Source organism: Glossina fuscipes, unplaced genomic scaffold (genome assembly GCF_014805625.2).
Source record: "Glossina fuscipes isolate IAEA_lab_2018 unplaced genomic scaffold, Yale_Gfus_2 0, whole genome shotgun sequence".
Taxonomy (NCBI): Eukaryota; Metazoa; Arthropoda; class Insecta; order Diptera; family Glossinidae; genus Glossina; species Glossina fuscipes.
Genome location: NW_023998414.1, coordinates 38,223,551 through 38,232,314, shown reverse-complemented (window position 1 = coordinate 38,232,314; position 8,764 = coordinate 38,223,551). Strand labels below are relative to the sequence as shown.

At 30.9% G+C, this 8,764-nt stretch overlaps 1 long non-coding RNA gene across 3 annotated transcripts; it reads left to right on the top strand.

Annotated features, from left to right (window-relative positions):
• The first annotated feature begins 3,890 nt into the window (after nt 1-3,890).
• LOC119641070 lies at nt 3,891-8,363 on the top strand. 3 transcript variants are annotated; one of them, XR_005247787.1, is made up of 5 exons: nt 3,891-4,223; nt 4,285-4,572; nt 6,898-7,273; nt 7,329-7,385; nt 7,458-8,363. It is a non-coding gene; the product is annotated as an uncharacterized LOC119641070 (long non-coding RNA). The 3 variants fall into 3 exon arrangements; XR_005247788.1 differs by having other exon boundaries at nt 3,891-4,572; nt 6,898-7,267; XR_005247786.1 differs by having other exon boundaries at nt 3,891-4,572.
• Nucleotides 8,364-8,764: the final 401 nt, after the last annotated feature.

Sequence of the window (8,764 nt, the reverse complement as noted above, 5' to 3'; positions counted from 1 at the left end):
TTACTTGTTCAGTGTCGTCTAGTGTGCCACTATGCCGAGTGTCGTGACTGAATCGGTCAACGTTCCGTCATAATCCATGTGGTATGCGTGTATATATAAAATTAGGTGAGTAGTTTTATTAGGCTTTCAAATGATTGAAGGATAGATACCTAAGTCGAAGCTACCTCGTACTCTCACAATGATTAGGAAGCTATATATATGTACATAGGTGGTATTTTGTTATATGTATCTATCTGTTCATATATCGGAAATTTCTGTACGTCTACTTCATCTAATTCTGATTTGGTTTTCACACAAATAAACTTTGCGCATAAACACATCAATATTACATGAAATTGCAATTTGAGTGAATATATGCCGGAGTTGTATAAAAAATTTTAATTAAACAAAATACAAACGACCCATTAAAGTGATAAAATTAAGAAAAAACAAAACGACTTAATGTTTTACATATAGAATCGCTTGATATATACTTAAGTATCGACCAAAAACGTATATAAATTTCTTGTTGATTCTTAATATTTTTATTTCTGTTTTGTTAAATATTTTAAATTGAATTAAGCGAGTGCACATTCAATTGGCCTTGAAGATTTTCTTGTCAAAGATTTCGCTAAATATTTTATCATCTTATCGAAAGAAAAATATTTGTCATTGTCAAGAAAAAAATTAAAAAAAAAAAAATTAAAAGAAAATAATTATTAAATTTATTCGACCATAAGGTGAGCGAGAGGCGTTAGAACGTAAAGGTTCCAAAGGCTGAACAACTTATTTTTCTAATACACGCGTAAAAGTGGTTCGCATAGGTAAACATTTTTCATCGTAAATCCCTATCAATCTAATCTGGAATCTAACGACCTTCTCATATCGATTTTTAAAAAAAATATATATTTGCATAGGCTCTCTTTCGTCGTCGATCGTACACTGGCATTACAGAGATAGTTTCAATACGAAAGGCGATTGAGTTTCACTCCGAAACTCACGATCACTTTTTTTTATTTATTTATTTTTCTTTTTCTTGTTTTTTTTTTTTTTTTATAATATCATCAAAATTCGTTTTCTATCATTTTTTTCTATTCTTGACTTATTTACCATAATTTGGCAATTAAATTGTGTTTCCAAGAATTTTCTTCATTTGCCTTTCTTCTTCTTCTTCTTCTTCTTCTTCTTTTTTTGTCTCGTGCGTAATTATGATTTATATATAACGAGTCTTACAACATGTATTTATATGTACGGATACCATTCAATTGAATCAAAAATACTTTGTACTGATTTCTAAGTAGTAGTATTACGTACATGCATAATACAGTGATTTTCGGTTAGCTATTTTGCCCTTTGGCGAATACTTGATATTAAAATTAGAAAAATAAAACACAAAAAATTAAACACAAAATATCCCTTCAATTAAAAGATTAATTATTGATATATTTTTTTTCTTCGTCATTGCGATTTTTAGGTTAAATTTCTTAAGAATTTAAAGTCAAAAGAAAATCAGTTCATGAGTACAGAAGTCAAGTAAGAGAAATTCCTTTATTATAGTATCCTCCTTATAAGTGCATTATTCGCTTATAAAATAGTCTTTGTCTTTGTTTGTTTTTTTTTTTTTTTTCTTTCACCTAAGATGACAAATAGCAACTGTTTCCTGCTTACAAAACATATTTATATAAAAATTTATTTAGTGTTTTGTTTTTTTTTTTTTTTTAAAAAATTTTTAAAAAAACAAAAAAAAAAAAAAAAAAAAAAAACTAATAAGAAAATTACATTCAGTCGTGACCGAATCTTTTATCCTAAAAAAGACTTAAAAAAAAGGAAAAAAAAACTAAATTTTTATACTCGACAATATCGAATAGGAGCGACAGAATTTTTTTTTTTTTATTTTCAGAATCAAAGCAAAAATTTATATGATGTATGTGATGTGCTTTATGAATAACAAATAAAAAACCCGAAGGCAAGTGGGCGTTTTAGGCGTGTTCATTGAAAAGTTTCCATCATTTACAAATTATTTTGCAAGTAAGCGTTAGCTTCATTTCTGCGAACGGGAAAATGTTTATCATAGATATTAGCTGACAGACGTGCTTAGATGCATTCCGAAGCTGACACGAGTCAAGAAGCGCTCTTGAAACTTGCTTCTGTGCTTTTTTAAATTTTTTTAAAAACAAAATTCAATCTTGATACATTATAATATTGAATAGACGTGTGTCCCATTTTTGACATACAGCGGCGTCCAAGGAACGCACGTTCAACTGTTTCTAGATTTATCTGCCGCAAGTTTATGAGTAATGAGCAAAAAATCAAATTTTTTATTACTTTCGAACAGCAGAGGTGTTCTTAGTTTACGTGACACTGTAGGTATGTCCTTCGAGCACTGTAGGTATGTCCTTCATTTTCATTATCAGCCTGCATGCAAGTACTTCTAACGTTGCTGTCAATTTTGACGACGATAGCTTAATTTTTGCCGTCAGAGGAATGTTTACAACAGACATTACATTGGTGGACAGACGGACAGACGGACATGCCTTAATCGATTCAGAGTTTGCTGCTGACCAAGTGCACATATGTTTTATATCGTCTACGAAGCTTCCTCTTGGGCGGTGCAAACGTTTTGACGCGATGACTATGCCTGCATCCTTCGATGACTGGTATAAAAAGCAAAAAATAGAAATACTTTTTGAAAATTTCGCATTTGTGTTTTATTCAATTAATATAAAATTTGATTAAATATTCTTGAACAGTGTTGGGTATTACGGAGTCAGTTTTTTATTTGCTTATAAGGGGCACGAAAAAAATTCTTCTAATTTAAAAAATTTACAAAAAACAGAAAAATACGTTTCAATAAAATATTTTTTAAATTTTTTTTTTTTTTTTTTTGTTATTTTTTAAACCAACCGCCGAAGGACGTTAAATGTGTCATTCAACTTCATCATCACTCAGAAATTCGAATCGGAAGTTCTTCAACGTGTGCATATAAAGGCTTATACAATTAGGACTATTTAAGCGGTAAGCGGTGCCACCACTGCTGCAACCGTCTAGAAAAATAGATGACAGGAAATAAAATTATTAAACCTATAGTTACGTGTGTGAAAAAAGACAAAAAAAAATTGTAGTTAAATGAATTAAAAATGCACTCAACAACATCAAAGGGACTTTTGTAAAGCATATCGAACACGAGAGACTCCATCTTATGTGCAAATATGAAGGCAAAAAAAAAAAAAAAAAAAAATTACTTAATTCATGCGTTCATAGTTAGCGATGTACGTAGAAAATTTAAGAAAAAAAAAAATTGTTTTTTTATGATTGTTCGTTGATGTTCATCAGTCTCTCGTATACATTTTTTCAAAGCGTTTCCATAAAGATATTATAAAAAAATTTGTATGAGGAAAGTAATAAGAACATTATATAGTGTGGCATTGCCCACCATTAAACACCTCGCACTATTTGGATTAACACAGTCATTCATAGAATGAGTTGATCGAAGAAATGATCCGATCTTAACCATTATTCATAGCGTTTTTTAACCTTGGATCAAAGCAACAAATTTCAGATGGATAAATGGACAGACAAGCTTATAATATAATAAAAAGTTGATCTGTCTCAAGTTATTCCAGGTGTTGCATATAACCGTGCATCTTAATATATTCTTCTATTACGATTGCTGCAGTGTATATAAACGGAAAGTTATTGCAGTGTAACAATAACATAAAACTATTCTTTCTTGTTCACTAAATTGGTCCATATACGCTTTCGTCGAAGATTTTTATATTAGAGACTGCATCGCTTTCGCGGGATATATAATAATATTTTATGTATTGCGAAATGGTAGAGCAATGATAGAAGAAAATTTATAATTCCATAGTTGAATTCATAATTAACATTGAGATGTTTAGTGCAAGTTTTTTTTATTCTTTGACAGAAGCATTGACTCTTTTCGAAACAGTTCACTCAATGGTCTTTCATTCAATCGTTTTCTCGATGAAGCTACACTGACTTACTTTTTAAATGAATAAAAACACTTCGTGAAGTTGTGTATTAATGCGCTAGAGAAGTGAAAAACGAAGAGAGAAGAACTTAACTTGTAATTTTCCTGCCGGGGTTTAGTTGACATTTGATTCTTTCGACGCATCGCTGGAAAAGAGCTCAAAAATTTCACTGAAACCAATATATTCAGATGATAAGCGTTTTCCCGATATCCTTGAAAGTTCAAAGCATCCATTCAGTCGATAAAAAAAGTACTTTAAAATTCATATTTGAAAACTCATTTACTGCATTCAAAATTTCTTTGCATTCAAGAAAGCGAATCGTTTGGTGTAGCGTATGATCGAATTATGACGATGTAATTGGATGAGTTTCTCAAAAGCGAATCTGGCAACTGGCAGTTGACTTATTGAGTAAAATTATTGGTTATATATATTTCGTGACGCCATCAATGCGTGTGAGAAAGAGATTCAATACGACGAGATAAATCGTTTTTATCTAGACACCGAGCTTATGCAGCATAGACGAATTGAATTATTTTCTCATTTAATTACTAATTTAAACCAACAACAGTATTATATCATTAGGAAATGATATGCGGGGGTGAGTTATGCATTTTTTATTACCCGCCATTTTCATTTAAACGGAATCATTTTTAATAACTCAAAGAGAAAAGATTATAACCCCGTCTTATAACGTTTTTGTTTTTCAAAATATGTACAACGCATTACTCAATAAGTTCGTAGGATCACAGTCTTCCTTGGAAATTTCAACATTTAAATGCATTAACCATGTTTTGCAATATTCAAAGTTGATCGCTCCTTTGGCCCTTTTTAAGACAATTTATTGATATTATACCATCTAAGTCTCAAAGTGCGGACGCCATAATCTTCGTTGTCGATTTTTGAACTTTCGGTCGAAAAAGAGGGTAACAATAGCAGATCCGATTTATATTTCTTGTTTTTAAGTTTATATTTTTAATAGCCTTTGGCATGTCCGTCTATTCGATTGTCCGTCCGTGTAATGCCTGTTGGAAAAATTCCCCCCGTTCGCAAAAATGAATGTGAACCTCATAAAGTATAAAAATTCTTGGCCAATTTCAAATTTGGAATGCGCCGAAACATGTCCGTTCATTGAGCTATTCATTTGTTCATCTGCGTAGCTGTGCAGTACCTATGGTAGACATTCTCCCTTTAGCGAAAGGCAAGATATCGTCTACGAATTCGCAAAAAAAAATTCGAAAGTGACTTAAACTCTTCCAAGGACACACCTACAACGCCCGCACGCCTATGCGACAAAAGCTTTTATTTTGCAAATAGAAATAATCAAACGCGCCCTCACCCAATATTGGGGAGAATGAAAATTTAGTTCTTTTATTCTCTTTTTGTCTTTTCTAAGATGACGGTAATCGTTATAAAAGATTCGATCAAGACTGAATATAGTTTTCCTACTTGTTTTGAATCATAATTGTTTAATGACATAAAGTTAATGACTCATTATTGCTATGCCTCGTTATACTATAGAAGTGTTAATCGGATGTATGCATATAACTTTTTAAAGAAAGTTGTTATACTCTTGCCTGAAGGATAGAGATGTATTAGGAATATAAGTAAATTTTCATTAGAGACGCTAAAAAGCTTATCAAATTTTTAGCTTAAGTCTAGCGTATGAGGCATAATTTGTATATTTGTTTTTATAAGGAAAAGTAAATTCCAGTCATAAGAAAAATTCAATTTCAAAGCATTATCATCAGGCGAATTATTCCCCTTATACGTAAATTATAAATTATTATAATTACAAGAAAAAACAACAACAAAGGATCGATTAAAAGCTTTTAGAAAGAATTTATTCCATTGCGATTTCAAGGATCTGTGATTGTTGTGTCCTAACGTCCGTTATATGATTATAACGTTAGATATTTCTAAAGTAGTTCTTACACCCTTTCACTATATGCCTATATATGGAAGCATCTGCAGTGAATTTTTTGATTTGTAATTTTTTTTAGAAATAATTTCATATCTTAGCTATACGAAAATGGTGTAAGGAGAATATTTTGGTGGCAATGCTATCTTGACTTAGTAATGAAATTAGTTTTTTTTCTGCTAGCTTTTGGCTCTCTCTCTGATACATAGCAAAATCTAGACTGTGATCTGACATTTTCTATAATGCAATTTATGCACATTTCAACAATTATTCACAAACACTCCGTGATATGAACAGTAATTTAGTTTTTCGCTTATGTAATCATAGTATAAGGTTTGGTTGATTTTATATTGGAATGTTCTTTTATACCCATCACAGAAGGAAGCCTCAGAAACTCTATAAAGTATATACATATATATATATATATATATATATATATATATATATATATATATACTTTTGAATCAAAATATATATAGATATATACTCTTGAACCGATTAAAGTATGTTTGTCTATCCAGTTGTCCGTCTATGTAATGTCTGTTGTAAAGATTCTTCTCTTCTTCTTCGCAAAAATAAAGCTATCGACATAAAATCTGCCGTAAAACATTGAAAGTTTCTGCACATACCTTACACACAACGGGGAAAATTGGTTAGAGTGCACGCCCACAGTAAAGTGCTCCGTTCCTCTAAGCAAAAATATTTGGTGCTTTTGCTCACTGCTTACAAAGTTATTGACGATTAAATTTTCTTCTTTTTTTTTTAACAATTTATCACAAGCTATCTTATCTGCTTAAAAATGCGTTATTCTAAAATAAATATGATGGACACAACGACGTAATTTCGTAATTTTTTTGTAACAATACCTTTTACTTCAGTAAAGAATCCCATTCACTTTTTTATAACCATAAATAACAGCTTGGGATGCTAAAGATATTAATGGTGGCGGGTATGCGAGATTGTGCCGCAGCCGAATATAATACGTTTACCTGTTTTATTTCATAGTTAAATGTAATTAAGCAAAGACGCAAACCACAGCCTTTCAGCAAATATAAAAACCTTAAAAGATGAACACTAGTCTTCGGCGTATACTCTTGATCAGCTTAAGATACTGAATTCGATTTCGTCCGCCACGCTTTTATAACCGTAAAAATTAATATACGACGCTGAATTAATCGTATCTAATGCGAAAGTAGATCTAATCAGGCTGCAACTACGTTCATTTTAAGTCAAATTTTATAATTTCCAATCCATTGCTGGTATTAATCTAAAGCGTGTGGAAATATATTTTAAAGGCTTTCTACAACGCGAACGATTGTAAGAATGATTACACGTACGTTGTAATACCATATACAGGAATTGATTGGCTGCATTGGTATGGGTATGAAAGACTCGTCACGTAGCGATTATAATTTACTTATTTGTTTTTTCTGCAGCTTTTCACGTGAAAAGGAGACACGAAAGAATAATAAAATATTCAATAAGTGGTAGCGGTATGTTTTCCCGTTTTCATTTAAAAAACAAATACAAAAATAAACCCATTAATATCCTGCTCTATCTTACAGTTATTCAAAATAAACCCCTAATAGGGAGGCGGTCCGATCCGAGCAGTATTTAAAAGTGTTTGTTCTTAGGCCAAAGGATGTCGGTGCATCAAATTGGATTAACATATACCAAAAAAAGGCGCTCTGCGGCTTGAACGTAAGAAGATAAGATAGACAGATGGGCAGACACTGAATTCACGATTTCCGGAAAGTGATTCTAATTCGATCGGTATAATAGGAAAAGGGTGTATGTCACATCTTTCGCATAAACTTAATATGCGTTTTGTACTGCAAATGCTGTAAGGTATAAAAAAAAAAAAATTAATGTATTCAGCACATCATTGCTTCCGAAAGTGAGAGAAATGCATTTTCAAATCATAAAACTATGACTTCTACGTAATCAACACATCACTTAACAAATTGGTCGGATGATGTATAGATTTGAACACTATTGACGAATCCATATGTTTGTGTTTTTGTAAAGTAATGGATAAAAAATTCTGAGTTTCGTGTATAGCGTCGCTAAAACCTTTGTAACTGATGAAAATGAATGGTCGGAATGCTATGTAATTTTTCCACATTTTGTTTGACAGTTGGCTCTTTTTAAAAATCATATGGTTTTGGCTGCAGTCATCCTATATCTATATGTCATCGTACGACCTTATTGAGTCATGTGCTATTACGTTTTCATCAACAACACCCACAAAAATTTCTTGCTGTTTATGCGTATTCTACGGAATTAACATTACCGCGAATAATATAAAACCGCTATTAGCAGGTATTACACGAGCTTCCAAGGAGAGCAAACGTTTTTAAAAAACTTTTTAAAAAAATTTAAATGAATATCTCTTCTGGCTGTTTCGATTATTCGTAATTACATCTCATGGATCTTACTACGATTTGGATAAACGAGAAATATTTAAATTTCTTTCTGAATTCCGATTAAAATTTGTTTTGCTTTTTTTCGTTTTTTTTTTTTTGTTTTTCATAATGATAACAATTTATTGATAATAATTATGATTTTAGAAATTAAAATTAAATTTTTAATAAGTGTATATATAATTGATTTGTTTACAATTTTCATTTCATCATATATTACAATTTCTAAATTAAAAACAAAAATTAAAATAAAGAATAAAAAAAAATAAAAAAAAAAAGAAAGAAATGAAGAAATTGTGGAAATTTTAGCTTATGATTATGTAATTTATTTATTAAAGGCTAAGGTACTGCTTTTATGAGACTAATGTATATATAAAAAGGCCTTAGATAAAAACAATGTCCCTAATTAATGCCTGCAGTTGTTACAATTTGTTGCAAAGTTCTTCTAT